This window comes from Phalangium opilio, unplaced genomic scaffold (assembly GCF_054372755.1).
Source record: "Phalangium opilio isolate 3A_F unplaced genomic scaffold, DU_Popi_V2 ptg000042l_1, whole genome shotgun sequence".
Lineage (NCBI taxonomy): Eukaryota > Metazoa > Arthropoda > Arachnida > Opiliones > Phalangiidae > Phalangium > Phalangium opilio.
Window position 1 is genome coordinate 10,011,415 of NW_028324166.1, and position 18,158 is coordinate 10,029,572.

Consider the following 18,158-nt stretch of genomic DNA (forward strand, 5'->3'; position numbering starts at 1 on the left):
GAAACATTACACGGCTCTAATCTTATACTATCTATCTAAATTACCTCTGATAAATAAATAACTCTTTGCTTAAAAAAGCCCACTTGGCTGAACATTTCACTTAAGCCTCGGATTTATATTTTTAAAGCGTACGTTTTAACAACGTTTAAACCTTTCCGAGCAATTTTGGTGACGTAGTAGCCCGAAAGAGGAGAACCAAATAACGTCAACTGTGCGCGAATAAGTTGCGCGTTAAGAGCCGCCGCGTATCACACATTTTCCCCTCTTCTCAATACGGATGGATCACGGCTGCCTATGCGATTATCTCTCCCTATTTCCCTCCTCTTTGATAACGCTGTGTCTAGTTTTCCGTAAAACGGATAGAGACGCACACGGATACTGTCACGCTCACTTTTTAAGCTTTCCTTTTTTCCCCCTTTTTTTTATTGACACAAGTGTTCCTTTTTTTAACAGGGGTCGGTATCCCCTCCCCCTTTTTTATTGACACCTAAACTCTTTCCCTCTGGAGTGGAAAATAACCTGCGGCCGTATTCTGCAGAAAAGTTAAGCTCCTCCTTCTGCCCTTGGCTCTCTGATTGGACCGTCAACCATTGCCCTTGGCCTTTTAATTGGCTACGTCTACCGATGACTTACATGCCTTGGCTCAGTGATTGGAGGTTCAACCAGCAAAAATAAGTCTTTGAATTCAGTTCAGTTTGAGTTTCAAGTTGAACCAAATTTCGGTGTAAGGTCAGTGTACAGTGTAAATTTGTCGCCACAGGTCAGTGCTGCAACCTTTCACCCGAAACGTTTAAGCTATTAACGCCACCTATCATATGAACTGAATAGTAATTTCGTGCCGTCTGCTCTTTTTTAATTTTAAATGTCGTCAACGTATTTGAGACTGCCGCTTGTTAAGGTAACATCGTTTAATGTTGAGTAAGTTATATATTTTCACGTAAATAATGTGCTTGACATATTTGTATAAAAAATTAAAAACCAATTGTAATTGCTGAATTAAGTATTAAACGTCAAATCTTTCCCTGTTTCCATGTTGTTACTTTGATAACATCGAACCACAACTACCTAAGCGTAATGAAAGCATAACGTGAAGGGCACACAGATTTTTGTGTCAGTAGTTATATTGTTAATGGTGAAACAGTAATTTTTTCATTAATGTGTAATTTATCTTCAACTTTTTAAGTTGTAATTACAAGTATATTTATATGTTCTAACATTGGTAAGATTTATTTGTAGTTATTGTATTGAATTATACATAGTAATGAAACAGTTTAAAAAACTGAAAAAGGCGCCACATTCCCTCTATGAGTTGAAGGTTGTACCCTTGTTGGTCATCAGTGACACGCCCAAGAGAGGACAAAGATGTGATAACATATCACAAAGCAGGTAAATGATGTCCAAGGCCAACAGAGAACCCTTTCCCGAGGTGACAATGAAAGGCATTCCTCAACAATATTCCACTTGTTATAGAAGAACGTGAAGCTCTGCGTATTGCAAATTTTGTAAGTTCTCGTAATGTATTAACCATGTTATTAACATTTTATTGTTTTTTGTTGCAGGTGGGTGCAAGCTTCTTGAATAGCCTTCCTCCAGTTTTTGCTGAAGATTCCTCAAAGAGCCTTCTGCTACCATGAACATGGTGCTCATCCACTTGCCACTGAAGAACACAGAAATGGTCATAAGAATGGTTTCTATTCGACGTAGGGTATAATAGTCCACCTTCTGAAAATTTCATTTGGACATTTTTTTGAGATAGAGGGTTGCTGCAAAGTCAGTTAACCATTAAAAGTTACTCCGTTGTCCTTTGAATTTTATTCTTCACTTCAACATTTCATTGTTCTTTTTTCCATCATTCCTTGCTATTGTTTCTGCATGCGTGGCCTTCCTTTATTGTTTCATTTATAAATGGGCTAAACTTTCTCATAGCTTAGTCGCTGCCTAGTAAGAAAAGCAAGAAACGCTCATAGCTTCCGCTAATGCATGTTTGGATGCCCTACTCATGTTTGCGTCTGTTTGGCAAATAATGACTAAAAATGAAAGGGCTAGGAATGAATAGGAAAATCTAAGGTTTAAAAATAAAAGGTTTAGACTGGAAACTGAGAGTATTCAAGCCAACATCATGACCGAAGTGAAAAATTGCAGCCTGAAACTAATGACTAGTTTTGTTTTTTGAAGACATGCTCAAGCGAAGCATGTTCTACTTTACTGTAGATAATTTTCTAAATGCCATGATAGGTTGTTTGAATAACGTCTCCCTGTATTTCGATTATTTTCAATGCTCAATTTGGCATGCACTTTCTTCATGATGGCATGAACTCTCTCTGATTATTGTATTCTCCTTTGTGATTTTATAGTACTCATTGTAGATATTCTATTAATTCATTTTCACCAAAGTGTCTTTAATATCCAATTTGACACGTACTTTGTTTCATTCACTCATTATAAATAGTTATTTTTTCACGTTTAATCCATTTAATTTCTTACATGCGCTATTTACGTGTATTTTATGATTTATTTCTCACATACGTGTTAGTTTACTGTCAACTTATGTTGTAATTTAGTAGACGCTTCATTTAATAAGCCAATTAAATCTATTGCACGGGTTATATGCATGCACTGAATAATTTATTAGATAGATTTCATAACATTTTTTAAATTATTTGAATTTTTGTTATCATTGACTGTTATTAAAAGGGGTTGTGAGCCTGTGTGGATAGTGCTTGTCATCCTCAGAGCTAAGTGGAGCCGGGGAGGGGTTTAAAAAAGAAGAAAAAGTCTGTTATTGCCTTTAATGCTTTAAAACCGTTAATGGCATGTTTCTAATCTGTTCACAGTAGAATTATGTTGATGATGTCTAGCCTGTACTCAAGATGACATTATTTATATCCAGCATGCCAGCACCCAATCAGTCCCGATACGCTCTCAAACCCAAAAATTCGGCAATTTATTTTCCACGTGTATTAAATTTTACATATTTCTGACTGTCAAGAGTTCATTGCTTTTTTCTGTTGCATGATTGCAATTTACATCCTCCGAAGTCTTCATGACCGCATACCTATTTTAAATATAACTTAACTATTCTATTGTCATTCATTAGACCTATTTCAGATTTACCATATTCATATTATGAGAAACAAAGAGGTGATTATACCAATTGTTGCATACTGAAATGCTTACTTTTCAAGTAACTGTTCATTGGGAAGGTGTAAATATGGTTACTGGTTATGTTTTATAAGTTATGTCGATTTGCAGTTGTAAGGCGCTTCCGCGACTTCCAGTGTTAGTTGCGAGGCGCAAATGGCTTGACAATCAGTCTCTGGATAAGCTTTTTCGTCAGCAGTTGAAAGATATACCTCGTCTGAGAGAGGAAAAATATTGATTAAAGGGTATGGGTGTATCTCGCTCATCAACGCACCATTCCATGAGAATATAATAAGTGCGAAATTGTTAATGCCACAAGAGCATGAACGAATCATGGAGTTGCTCTTGCGATTTTGGTCATGCTAAGTGCTCAAATAAGGCTTTAACCATTCAGTTACCACGGGCGATCAGCATTCAGCCCTCTCACCTTTTTATTGCAGTGACTTCTATACTGTGATCACAGTTGCCACACAATCTGAATAAGTAATAAATAATAAAAGAAATAAATTAAATGGTGTGTTTTTATTTAAATCGGATTTTAAGGGGGAAAATTAAAGAGTTTAGTTGAATACTTCATAAATTAATTAATCCTTCATAAATTACACTCACCACTTTACTCGACACGTTGATCAACGTCGGGAGGTTGATAGAAAGTGTTGAAATGTCGTCTGCTGTAAGTGCGTTCAGCACATAGCGTTCCCGAAGCAACCAGTAAAACCGGTGTTTAACCGGTAACTCATTTGTCAGTTTATGAAAAAACATTTTGAATTTGGTGTATAAATTTGATAGTTTACATCTGAGTCTGCGCGGAATTTGCACCAATCACTGAGCCAAGGCATGGAACGTCATCGGTAGACGTACACTGTAAAAAATTACTGTTGAAATTACGGCAATTTTACTGGCAGAAAATTAACAGGAAAGTTACCGTTAAATTACAGGTTTTTCTTACCGTTAACATCAACATTAATTGTATCATGAAACTTGAAATTAAAAACCTGATATATGTACAAGTATAGTATAGTTAGTTTAACAGAAACGTTACTGTGGTGTCAACAGTAAGCTGTACCTGATTTCTACTATTATTTTAAAATAAAATGACGGTAAAAACCCCGACGTTATTTTACACGTAAATCTTGCAATTAAGATCTTGCTCCATGCAGAAGTGAAGTAAAGTTACTTTTACTGGAACGTTACTGTTGTTCCAACGTTAAATTCTGCCTTCCTTACTACTAGTTTTTCAAATAAAATTACAGTTAACCGTAGTAATTACTGGTAACATCCCATTATTTTAAAATTAAATGACGGCAGCCCATCGTAACTACAGCAAATTTTATGTGTTTTTACGGTTTATTTTCAAGGTTTTCAATCATAATTTTCAAGTCTAAATAGATGGTAACAATATCCCTCAAATTAAGTTGGGAAACCAAAATAAACCTCTCCGAGTCGAGAGCTAACATTTCCTAAAAAGAATTATACTTTTCAAACAAAGCACAATCCGCCAATGAGATAACAGGAAATAAAAAGTACAAATTTGCCTAGTTCATTTGTAAAGGTTAAAGTGTCGATTCCTTTACTATATATCCTCCTTAATTCTATTTAAGGACCTAATATATATCATTTAAATGTGTATTTAACTTTCGGCTCACTCTGAACCGTTAAGACCTCCGCAAGGAGAACATGAATCAAGGCTTATTTTGCTTTAGCCCAAGGAATTCTTAACTCATGGATCCACTCAGAGCAACTGTTACTAAAGTATTAAGCGTTATCATCCATTGAAACTATGAAAGATAAATTTTACTTTTACGCTATATATAAATGTAGTAAAGCTGAATTAAATAGTAAACACAAAATTTGAAATATTATTATGAAGAGATGTTCTTGGAATATTGAAATGAATCAGAGCTTTATAGCTACACAACTACTAAAAGAATCGTAATACCGAAATATATTTAATTGATTTTCATTTAATATTCTGCAAAAAGAAAATGTTTATGGTTTTGTAAAAGATCTTTTCATCCAACTCGCTTTATATTAACTTTGATACGCGGATAGTGTTTCGATTCAGATGCAATCTTCATTACTCGTTCTATATAAACTTTCAATCGTGTCGTTCTGAAGAAAGAAGTTTATCTTAAATAATTAAATTTATATATCTTATATTAATTATTTTAGTCGTCTGTATTTTAGATTAATTATAGTTAAGTCGATGCAAGAAACTTCATTATTAAAATTATTTTAAACATAGCTATTGTTAACGTTTGACTTCCAGCGAACACCTTTTTCCGAATTTTCGTGAATTTAGGGTATATAAGGTGATCGATTCACAGTGAGGTATAAGAAAATTAGCATATGCGTGAACCTGCGGTGGAAGCCCTGCCATTGGGAGGCTAGACGTTTCTCGTAACCCTAGCCGCTCGCCGCGTACATCTTAAACCTAAAGATGTAGATGCAGTAGAAGCTTATGTTGCAGATTGGTGTCTATGTTGTATAGACGAAAGACTAGTGCATGGTGTTGTTGTTAGAATCCTTTAAATACCGATTGTTATTGGGTGAAAGAGTTCGCGGTTAGCCAGCTGATGAAGTTATAACGGCTAGTTAATGATTGACGTTAAGTAAGATAAATATAGCAATGAAGTATAGTTTTCCGAATTTCTGTATACTGCGAATGCGGTCCGGAAATTGCGAACACGTTTGCTCCTATTTGCCAACTGCTAACGCTTTGACAGACAGACGGACACACAGATGCGTTCAGTATAATACCTCTCCGTGACGTCATCGTCACTCGGAGAGGTAAAAATAAATTTCTAGATAAAATGTTTTAGGAAATTGTAATTGTTGTTGAAAAATCTGAGATAAGTAATTTTTAATTCAATTAATTTATAGGAAATAAATCCAATACCATTAAAATAAATTTCCCTAGATATGGGAAATTTCCCTCAATCTGGCATCCTTGAATTACGTGGAAGAATGCTGGTTAATCCGATTTGTCACGCTAAGTTGTTGTCCAATGTCGTAAATTGTAATAATAAATAAATAATAGTAAATAATATCCTAACAGAGAAAAAAGGTTAAATTATTTGAATTTATTTCATTTGGGGTAGTACAAAACGCAATGCAAAGAATACCATTGTTGATATGTTATTCCTAACCTAACAGCATCCTCACAGTTGATCACCGAGTATTTATTGTTGATGTTACGATATTTCTAAACGACTATGTTTCTACTATTACTTAGTGTTGATTTCACAGTATTTTTCATCGACAGTATTTTTACCATTACTTTATTGTTGATGGTACGGTATATTAAGATAACAGTAACTTTCTTGTTATTTATTGAACATTTACTGCTAAATGTACAGTTGATAAAATTATTACATTTTTACTGTTGCTTATAGTAAATATCCTGTTAATCCAACGGTAATATCTAGTATTGGATATTACTTGTTGAAATTTTACGGTAATTCAACAGGAAGAAACGGTTATTTTTAACAGTGTAGCCAATGAAAAGGCCAAGGGCAGTGGTTGACGGTCCAACCAGCGAGCCAAGGGCAGAAGTAGGAGCTTAACTTTTCTGCAGAATACGGCCGCTGGACGTTGAGATTTCTTCGGGAAGCTCACTGCCGCGTCCTCTCAATTTCCACATCATGGCTGGGGCCATGATCTATTCATGTGGGGATTCTGCGACCGGTGAATGGCTCGTGAAGGTGCTACACCATAATGAGCGTGCCATAGGGGGAACAAGGCTTTCATTGATGAAGGCCTGTGAACTCCCGAAGCCGTTCAAGGTGTCCTTCCGGACCAAGGACCGTCGCACCACTGATCCGGCGGCTCTTCTCCGGCGACTGAAGGCCTACAACGGTAGGTTTCTGACCGACTGTTGGCGGTGCCTGAAGTCGTTCGATGAGAAGAGCACCAGACGCTGGATCTTCCTAATTGATGGCTCCTCCATGGAGGCCATCAAGGAGGCCGGCTTCGAGGGTCTAACTGGTGTAGATGTCTGGACATTTAAAGTCCTGAATGCGCCTAAGGACCCTCTCCAGAATGCCTTTGAGGCTTCTGAAGAAGAAGGCAATACAGCAGCCAGCCTGAGTGGTAGAGGTGAGTGGGCATGCCAGATATAGCGGGCTCAAGCGACCGCGGGCAGTGTCCCTAAGGGCTACGACCGTTATTCCGAGGGCTGAATTTAAGTTTCACGAGGTTTGTTGGTTACCGATGTGTGCCCGCTGTTGCAGGCGGGCATTGTCCCGTAACTACATGATATACAATGTACAGTTCCACAATGGCGCCTGAAGATTACATTGAACAGGCTTGATGACGTTTTAGTTGTTAATCTCTAGATTTTTGACTTTGCAGGCCTCTCATTGAACAAAAACTTATGCGCAGGCCTATCGTCGAACATAAACTTATATACAGGCGTTCGTTAGACTTTGCGTGTATTGTTACACTACGTGAAAGAGACAACTAAAATCGCCAGGCTTCCGCCCACGATAAAAGGACACTATTTTTTGAAACAATACCGTGATGCGTAAGCATCTGTGCAAGGATATTGGCTTTGTCGTGATGGTTTAAGACTAGTAATGCATGAAAGAAGCTCCGTTTTGTAATTATTTCCAAAGAAATTTTATAGAGATTAGGCATTTTTATTTACAAATATTAACTAGGTCTACTGAATGTAGGACATAATCCCCCGGACATGATCCCCCCCCATTTGAGAAGAAAAGGACATAATCCCCTCAGGTAGGAGACAAAATCCCCCGGACAATTTCCCCCGAATGGATGCCAAAGACAAAAAACCCCCAGCCACAGGACAAATTCCCCACAAACTGTGTTTACGACAAAATACCCTAAAGAACGATTTCAATTTATATGAAGATTTTTAAGGAAAAGAACTTCAATTCATGCGTTTAATAATTATATTCTTTAATATTGAAATTAGATTTTCTTAATTCCAAGCCAAAATATTTCCGATACAGTTCAAGAACTGTTCAATGTCAACCCAACCCAACCCAACCAAACGCAACCTAGCCTAACCAAACGCAACCTAACCTAACCAAACCAAACCAAACCTAACCTAACCTAACCTAACCTAACCAAACGCAACCTAACCTAACCTAACCAAACGCAACCTAACCTAACCAAACCTAACCTAACCTAACCTAACCTAACCTAACCTAACCTAACCTAACCTAACCTAAACCTAACCTAACCTAACCAAACCTAACCAAACGCAACCTAACCTAACCAAACGCAATCAAACGCAACCAAACCTAACCTAACTTAACCTAACCTAACATAACATAACCGGGGATTATGACCGGGGAATTTTGACTAGAAAGTAGGGGGATTTTGTCTACAGAGTAGGGGGATTTTGTCTACAGAGTGGGGGGATTTTGTCTTGATAGTGGGGGGATTTTGTACTCTTAACTTGGATGGGGGGAAAATGACCGGGGGATTTTGTCTTGAGAGAGGGGGGATTTTGTACGTTTTTAAAAATGGGGGGATTATGACCGGGGGTCTTTTGACTTGGGGGTATTTAGTCTGTATACCAGGTCGAATGGTATACGCAGATAGTAGATGATTTAAAAGTAGAATATAGCAAGATTGGATCTAATAGATTTAAAAAATATGCCATATCAAATTAGGCAAGAATCTAGGGTTATATAAAACAGAATGTACGAATGTGGACTTTAGACGATTAGATAACGTTTTCGTTTTTAAATGGCAGTCCAGTTTTACAAACGTTACTCAATTAGCATTTTTATATTTCCATAGAGTAAGTAGTACATAAAGTTCGTGTAGTTGCTGTGGCTATGTAGTAAACGCATAGAAGTTCATGCGTGACAACATTTTGCAAACACGACCCAAATGCAGAGTTATTATATTTCAATAATTTCAACAACACGAAGTTTATTAGCGAAATAACTGGCTCCCTATAGATTGTTTTCACTCCCTCTGCCACGTAAATATTAACTATTAGTATCCCGCATTCATAACCAGATATCGTTACTAGTTTCTGTTAATATGTTTAGACGACGTCCTGCTAACTCTTTGTACGTGACTCACAAAGGTAAATTGATAGTCTCTAAAGGTAGATATCGACATCCCAGTTATTAAAAACCAATGAAAAAGCATTTTCTAATCGAGGTATATAACGTGTGAAAGAGATGTTTTATTTAACACTGTTTTCTATTAGCTGCTAGAAATGGGCCACCACGTAGTAATATTTAAAAGGATACCAGGCTGCCATATAATAAAATTTCATGAAACTCCTCTTGAACTCTAATAAATATACTCAAAGCAAAATCCTAAGGCAAAATTGTTTAACGCTGCTGCACTTAACATGATACTATTGCCCATGACTGTTGGCTTTATCCTTTTTAATCCTAAGTACAACATACGCAACGAGTTCATAATTGAACCCGCCCAAATGTGCCCGCCACATAGGCAACGCACTATCCACGAACGATAGCAGGCTGTGGTATCGTTTCATATTTTGCCCGCGGGCGCGATAACGCATGCCAACATTGGTTTCACACCTTAAGCAGTTTACCTTCCCCTGCTCTGACGTATTATTTCTGATAGGGATTTAAGCCTTTTGCTCTACTAAATGACGTTGCTTAGCAAACATACGCCTGCGTCTAATCGGGTAGGCCTGCTGTTTGGCGACGGGTATTGTAGGGCCCGCTCACCTCTACTGAGTGGGGAGCTGGCAGCACATATTGCTGACATTAATTTAGAGCCATCCTTTCCAGATAGCTCAGACATAGACCTCGGGACAGAGTCCGACTTTTTGAAGGACTCTGATACCGAGAGGACCTACGCTCCTGTTTCTGGGATGGAGTTGGGGGCCGAGGGTGCTGCTGGTGGAGGCGAAGGAAATACCGGTCCTGGATCGGGACTCCGCGCTACCGGCAAGCAGTAGCCGGGGCTGCCTCTCTTCCTAAGTTATGAGCATCAAGGTGATCCAGATCAACCTGCATCACTGCAAAGCAGCCTCGGCAGTTCTATGCCGGAGGTTTGCCCTAGAGGGCCTGGATGTGGCCCTCATTCAGGAACCTTGGATTCATAATGGTAAAATCCTTGGTTTAAAGAATGTAGGTAATATCTCTTATGACTTTACCTCACCCAACCCCAGGGCGTGTGTTCTGACCAGGAAGGGTCTTGAGATCCTTCCGCTTCCGAACTACCTCACTAGGGATACTGCTGTGATTAAGGTAATGCCCTCCTCTTTTGGAGAGGCAACTGGCCTTATCATGGCGTCTGCTTACTTTCCCCATGATGCCACGGGTTCTCCTCCACCACAGGAGGTTGTCGCTCTTGTCGACCGCTGTGAGAGGCAGGGGGACAGGCTCATCTTGGGCTGTGATGCCAATGCCCACCATGTCACGTGGGGCAGTAGTGACTGCAACAGACGTGGTGATGAACTGCTTGAATATCTGGTCGGTACGAACCTGCATATTCTCAACAGGCACAATGAGCCAACCTTCGTTACTTCTAACAGAAAGGAGGTCATTGATGTCACCCTGGCCACAGACAATATCAGTCTGTCGGTTTCTTATTGGCATGTGTCTAATGAACCGTCTCTCTCGGACCATAGGCACATCTGCTTCTCGGTCGCGGTCAAGTCAACTTCGGTTAAGACGGAACTGCGTAACCCCCGTCGGACCGACTGGTCCGGCTACAGGGAGGAACTTAGCCTCCTACTCAGAGGTAATGCTCCAAAGCTTTCCTCGGTGTTGGAATTTGATTTGGCAGTTGATCTTATGCAACAAGCCATTATCAATTCCTACCACCACAACTGTCCGGCGAAGCTTGCCAGCCGGCCGAGGCTCGTTCCTTGGTGGAATACGGAACTTGGCAAGCTTCGCAAGCTCACTCGTAAACTCTTTAATAGGGCTAAGAGGACTGGGGACTGGACTTATTATAGACAGACCCTCAATAAGTATAATAAAGCCATCCGGGAGGCCAAGAGGAACTCCTGGAGGGACTTCTGTGGTAGCATCTCTGATGCCCCCGCTACTGCCAAGATCATGAAGATCCTGGCTCATGATAACACTCACCAGCTCAGCACCATCAAGGTGGCAGAAGGTGAGTTTACCAAGTCAGGGACTGATACCCTTAAGCATATGCTTAAGGTACACTTTCCGGACTCCAAGGCTTTTGACCTCACAGGCACTGACGCTCCCCCCGTGCACTTTCGGAGAGCGCATAGGGCGGACTGGGGCATAGCCAATAAGATAGTTACATACTCTAGACTTCACACAGAAAAAAATGTGTTTAGAAAGTAAACACTTGCCTAAACACGAAAATGCAACAGATATTTTATCATGTTTAAAAACACTCATGTTTAAGTAAGAATGGTGTTTAGGTTTGCAACACCTTATGTTTATTAAGTAAGTTGAGTGACTTATAACGGTACTTACGTATAAAATTATTAATATTGAAATAAAAACTACTTTCATTACGCAATAAATATGTTAGGTTCAAAATATGTTGATCGCTTGTCATATCTAGTATTTAAACATGTTTAAGGTGCTATATGTCATGTTATTATATTATAATGCTTAGTAACAAGACGTGTTTACACGATTATATGCCTAGTTGTATAACATGTTTTCAGGATTATGTTTAGGTTTGAAACATGACTAAAGGTTTATAAGCTTAGCTTCCTATCATGTTTAAGGGTTTATAAGCTTAGTTTTAAAGATATTTGCCGGTTCATCTTGAAATATTTGAATGGTGTCGGTTTAAATACATAGGTTGAATTAATTCCTGCGAAATAAAAGACATTGTTTTCAGAAAAACACGTGCCGCTTCTCATTGGAAAACAAAATTTCCGTTGAACGTCAACTTGGCTTTATTTAAACGCTTCAGTAGCATTGCGCCGAATCCTATTCAACCGAACCAACCCCATTCGACCGAAAACCCGCACTTTGGCGGATTTACGATACTGTCTAATGGGGCAATCCCATTGCACCGAAAAACCCGCACTTCGGGTTTTTCCCGATGGAATTTAAATTAATTTAACTTAAAACAATTTACGGCCTACGTAAAATGAACACTAGATCCAAACATTTTCTTAATTATTATTTTAGAACTAAGGATTATAAGAACAAAATAGTAATAAATCAGCAATATATGACATAATAAAATCAATTGCTAATATTTATTTATTTTTTATGTTATATTCATTATGAAAATACTTTAAGCAAGCCCTTTTACTGTACTTGAAGTGTATAACCGCCCCAAAGAGGACGAGACGTCCTCCTAACCAAACCAAACCTATCCGAACAGCAACTTTTTGGAAAAGGCATATTATTTGAGAAGTCAATGAAGATAAACATCAATATTTTGGAAAAGGCTTAACAATGTTAAATGATTTATAAAATATTACTAACCTAACCTGATTTTGAACAAAAAGGCTTTATTGGACGAAAGTGCTTTTGCTAAATGCTTAACCCATGTCCAATTTTCACTTTTTGTGTATCACACGGTGTTGAAATATTACCGAGGTCCTTTTTTATTATCATCTTGTTGCACAGTCGTCAAATAGTACGAATGTATTGAAAACGCTAGCACTTTTAGGGTTGCTTAATTCGACAAATAGCGTCGTTTGAATTGTAAATACCAAACCCGCGGTTGGGCTAAATTCATTAGAAACTTTGGCGGGGTTTGGTCTGATGGAATTCTGCGCAATGGGAATATACCTATTTAAACAAATCTAGCCGACCTGTTGGAAATGTTGTTCTATTATGAAAGCCAAGAAAGCTTATTTATTCTTCATGTCAAACCATCACTTTAAACATATATTTTGCTCAAAATTTGAGTAAAGGAAGTCCTTTTCTCAATATAAAATGAAAGTCATTGCGGCTTACATTATGAATATAGCCACAAGGTGTTAGATTATTCACCTTGTGGTAAAATATACCTCCACGTTTTCATTGTTTTTCTAAAATAATATAATTGTTAAAAAAATAAAGATTTAAAAAATTTAAACCATATACTAACGTATTAAAAACATGTTACATTAAAAAACACCTGGCAAGCGTTGATGTTTAGCTTATTGTTAAGATTATTCTGTGTTTACCTCTTAAACTTGATAAAATAAGAAGTGTTTCTATTTGGAACACATTTTAAGGATCCTTAGAGAATCAGAGATGTAATTAGACATCAACATTGAAGAAATAAACATTACCTCACACCAATGTTTAACTTTATAACATGTTCAGATGTTGCAAACCTAAACACTTTTTTTTCTGTGCAGTGGGCTGTAAACTCGTTTCAGCCCTATAAGTCCCCTGGCCCAGATGGCGTCTTTCCCGCCCTCCTTCAGGAAGGCATAGACGCCATTGGCCCTTATCTGTGCAGGATATTTAGAGCCTGCATTGCTCTGGCGCATATTCCAGATGTCTGGAAGCGCTCGAAGGTTATCTTTATTCCCAAACCTGGGAAGACGAGCTATCTTGAGGCTAAGACATTTAGGCCTATCTGTATTACCTCTTTCTTCCTAAAGACTTTAGAGAAATTGGTGGACAGGTATTTGCGGGATGGTGTTCTTTCCCACACACCCCTGTCCACTTTTCAGTTTGCCTATCAAAAAGGCAAGTCTACAGATACGGCGCTCCATGGCATTTTGAACTGCCTTGACAGGGCCATCGAGTTCAAGGAGATGTCTTTGGCCATCTTCCTTAATATTGAGGGAGCCTTTGATAGGGTCTCTAGTGAAGTCATCCTTCGCGCTGCTGAGCGGTTTGGTATTGACGACACTTTGTGCCGTTGGATAAAATCCATGCTCACGTATCGCAGGGTGACGGCGTCTCTTCTCGGGGAAACCTTGGAGATCTCCACCGACCGGGGCTGTCCTCAGGGAGGGGGTTCTTGCCCCTCTTCTTTGGTGCCTGGTGGTGGATGAGCTGCTGGGTCGACTCGGGGAGGGGGGTGTCACTGTTTTGGCTATGCGGATGACATCGCAGTGATTGTTACAGGGAGGGTCCCTGCAACTATCGCTGCACTGATGAAATCTGTCTTGCATGATGTTGAAGAATGGTGTAGGGGTGTTAACCTAACCGTCAATCCCAACAAGACTGTCCATATACCGTTTACTCGGAAAAGGACCAATGACCTCTTCAACGATATTTCCTTCTTTGGACAGGTTTTAAAGAAGTCCTCCGAGGTCAAGTACCTTGGCGTGACTTTTGATGCCAAGCTTTCTTGGAAGTCCCATCTTGATCTGAGTATCAAGAAGGCCAAAATTCTATTTTGGCGTTTAAGGAGTTCAGTCAGCAAGTCCTGGGGTTTAAGCCCTAGCGCTGTAAACTGGATTTATACCAGGATCATCAGGCCAGTGGTCTCCAATGGAGCTCTTGTCTGGTGGCCCAGGGTTCGCCTTAAGACAGCCCAAGATGAACTACGCAAGCTTCAAAGGCTGACGTGCATCGGTATCACGGGATCCATGAGGACAGCCCCCACAGCTTCTCTGGAAATCCTTCTCAATATGCTTCCTCTTCACCTTTTTATTGAGGAGGAAGCTATTATGGGAGCCTATAGGCTCAACAACCTTGGCTGGTGGAAGCCCAAGCATTGGGACTTCAGTCACACCAAGCTTTTCAGTGAGTACAGCAGTACTGAGCCATCACTGGTGATGGTCTCAGATAAGTCTGTTATATCATACCACTTCGACAAGCCCTTCAGCGTGCACTTTCCCAGTCGCGCTGATTGGGAAACTACCCCAGTCCTTGGAACTGGGGGGGGGAGTCCGTCTGGTTCACGGACGCTCTAAGACGGACTCTGGAGTTGGTGCCGCGGGTCTACTGCTTGACCAAGAAGTTTGGTTTTTACGAGAGCCTTGGCAACTTTGCCAGCGTTTTCCAGGCGGAAATCATGGCCATTTGTTTATGTGCGGATTTCTGCAACAAGAAAAACTACCGCGGACGGACGATTCAGATTTATTCGGATAGTCAGGCCGCCCTCAAGGCGCTAAATCAGTGCCTTGTCGATTCCAGACTGGTGCTCAGTTGTCTGGATCTGCTGCGTTCTTTGGCTGCCCGCAACAAGGTTCAATTGCTGTGGGTGCCAGGGCACTGCGGATACCTGGGCAATGAGAGGGCTGATATGTATGCCAAAAGGGGGGCTGAGGCGAAGTTCTTCGGACCTGAGCCTGCGGTTCCCATCCCCCATGGCATCATTCGCCATAGGATTCACTGCCGGATGTCTGCACTTCAACTGCAGCTCTGGCTTGACATGGGTGGGCAGAGACAAGCCAAGGAGTTTGTCCCGGGTCCTTCTATCACTAGGGCAAAGGAACTGCTTGCCCTCACCAAAAACAAAATTAGGCTGGTCACCAGTCTCCTCACTGGACACTGCCGGCTGAATAGACACCTGCACTTATTGGGCATCGTTGATGACCCACTCTGTAGGTTCTGCCGGGAGGTAGAGGAAACCTCCTCCCATATCCTCTGTAACTGCGACTACCTCGCGGCCATGAGGTTTGAGCATTTCGACATGCATACTATGGAACCTCACCAGTTCTCTACTGTCTCGGCCAATCGGATTCTCCGATTCATCGATGCGACAGGACTCTTCGTAGTCTAACAAGCTCGGGGCGCACAATATTTCCTTGGTATCGGTGCTCGGCGCGGCGACGCGTCACCCCTTTCAACAATAACAATAACAATACAGTAGGACCTATATAACACTTGAATAATTTATTATTTAGCTTTGGCGCAGGCAGTTGCTTATAAGTGGGTAGTTAGTTCTCTAAACTCAAATACAGGGTGTAACTGAAATGGACGTAGGAGCGGAAGTATTTGGGTTCCTGGGGCCAATATAAGGCGAAACTGTTCTATGACATTTTGTCGTACGCCAACCCATTTGGAAGTTACTTGAACCTAACACTTGCTAGTTTGCATAAATCACAGCATGTTGACTTTATCTAAAACAGTAGGAATTAGGTTCAAGATAGGATGATTATTGCAAATTAGTGGTTGCCAGCTAAAACAAAAAAAGCCTCATAGCCATAGAGTCAATTTTTAAGGAGTTGAAAGTTGTACAGTTGGTGACTCATAACTAACATCATTGTAATACAACTTGTTACGATTAGTTTGTTGAAACAACTGACCGATACTAACGGGAAACTGACAGCGATAACTAGCGGAAACTGATAAGGAACACCGACATTTTGCTTCATTCTTCAAACAATCGAAAGGTTGTAAAAGCGTTCATTTTGGTTTGTGTACAAGACTACATATCCGGCGACGTCTTGTTTCCATAAATTAGCAAATTATTTTTTACATGCTTTAAAACACTTTGAACCTTTAAAAGAATTACCTTTTTTACCGTTTTTAATGGCAGTTTTCATAGAATAATTCTAAGGAGTAAGAATGTACATTTTCTTATGGGTACATTACATTGCATCTCGCATTGCACTGTATCCTGTCGTTCTCAACGCTGGCAAATTGCTACCAGTTAGTAAAGGTCATTAGTCTAAAGTTTGAGGGTGGTCTGCAAATTTACTAAGGTTTAATCGTTTATTAATTTATTTGCGAAGTTTTTTCTTAGTTTTAAGTTAACCCTCCACTTTGGTTTTTTCTCAAATTTTCTTTAGTTTTATTTGCTATTACTTTTGGTGGTACCTCGTAATCTTGAACAAGTTAGTAGTGTGTGACCATGAGAAGGAATGCTAGGTTTCATGAAGCCCACTCCTAAGTACGCTATTCAACATAGCGTACCTAATTTTTTACGGGTGAAGTTTCGGGTGAGGCCCCAAGAAAAACTCCATTACTCCCTCACTGTAATTTTTTGGAGAAAGGAATGTTCCCTTTTTTGGTCACTTTGAACCATAAAAAATTTTAATTCATTTTCAACATTTAGGTTTCATCATTATTTCTTGATTTTTTAAGGATTAAATTTTACAAATTATGCATTTTACTGCTCAGTTTTAACAGGCGTTGCCCAACATCCCATCCCAAACATTCGCCCACTAACATTTATTCACGAATACCGATTTCGATAAGTTGCAACATTAACCTAATCTTTAAACTAAATGTAACCTTTCGATTGTTTGAATAATGAAGCAAAATGTCGGTGTTTCTTATTAGTTTGCGCTACTTATCGCTGTCAGTTTACCGTTAGTATTGGTGAGTTGTTTCAACACACTAAATCCTAACATGTTGTTTTACATTGATGTTCTTTGATGAGTCACCAACTATAAAACTTTCTACTCCTTAAAAATTTACTATAAACTCTATGGCTATGAGGCTTTTTTTCTTTTAGCTGGCAACCACTAATTTGCAGTAATCATCCTATCTTGAACTTAATTCCTACTGTTTTAGACGAAGTCAACATGCTGTGATTTATGCAAACTAGCAAGTGTTAGGTTCAAGTAACTTCCAAATGGGTTGGCGTACGACAAAATGTCATAGAACAGTTTCGCCTTATATTGGCCCCAGGAACCCAAATACTTCCGCTCCTACGTCCATTTCTGATACACCCTGTATTGCTTTACCAACTTGTTTTTTATCTACTTGAAGGTTTTAGGAATCGATCCAATTTGTAATGTTTTCTTTTCCTCTACCAGGTAATGTTTTGGTTATCCCTTGATAACTCTGTGTTTTAAAATGGAAATTAGCAAGGGCTAATTTACAAGTAGAATAACATTATCCGGAAACGAGTTCAGAAAATGTTTCTTTTGTTAATTAATGAATAAATACATTTACATCGTGAATATTGATTGTTCTAGCTTTCATTTGTTACGCTTGCACAAGTGAGAATGCTAGAGAAGAAAAATACAAAGCCTGAAAACATTCATGAGTTACGAAACTGCTTAAAAGGTGGCAATGTTAAATCGCGTGTTATGTAGCACTTAAAACCTGATTGCCATCTTTACGGCTATTGATATTTTAACGCGTACGTGTAACAACGCTAGTCGAGTCGAGATCAAGTCAAAATTAGGAAATTTTTACAATCGAGTGAAGAGCTTAAACAGAGGAGTGAAAACTGTTCAATTTTTATTTTGCCGA

General features: G+C 39.4%; 1 long non-coding RNA gene across 2 annotated transcripts; it reads right to left on the reverse strand.

Annotated features, from left to right (window-relative positions):
* Positions 1-2,922: 2,922 nt before the first annotated feature.
* LOC149679068 (uncharacterized) lies at positions 2,923-3,927 on the reverse strand. 2 transcript variants are annotated; one of them, XR_016366295.1, is made up of 3 exons: positions 3,751-3,927; positions 3,416-3,616; positions 2,923-3,358 (listed from the first exon to the last, which is right to left on the reverse strand). It is a non-coding gene; the product is annotated as an uncharacterized LOC149679068 (long non-coding RNA). The 2 variants fall into 2 exon arrangements; XR_016366294.1 differs by having other exon boundaries at positions 3,416-3,927.
* Between the last annotated feature and the right edge of the window lie 14,231 nt (positions 3,928-18,158).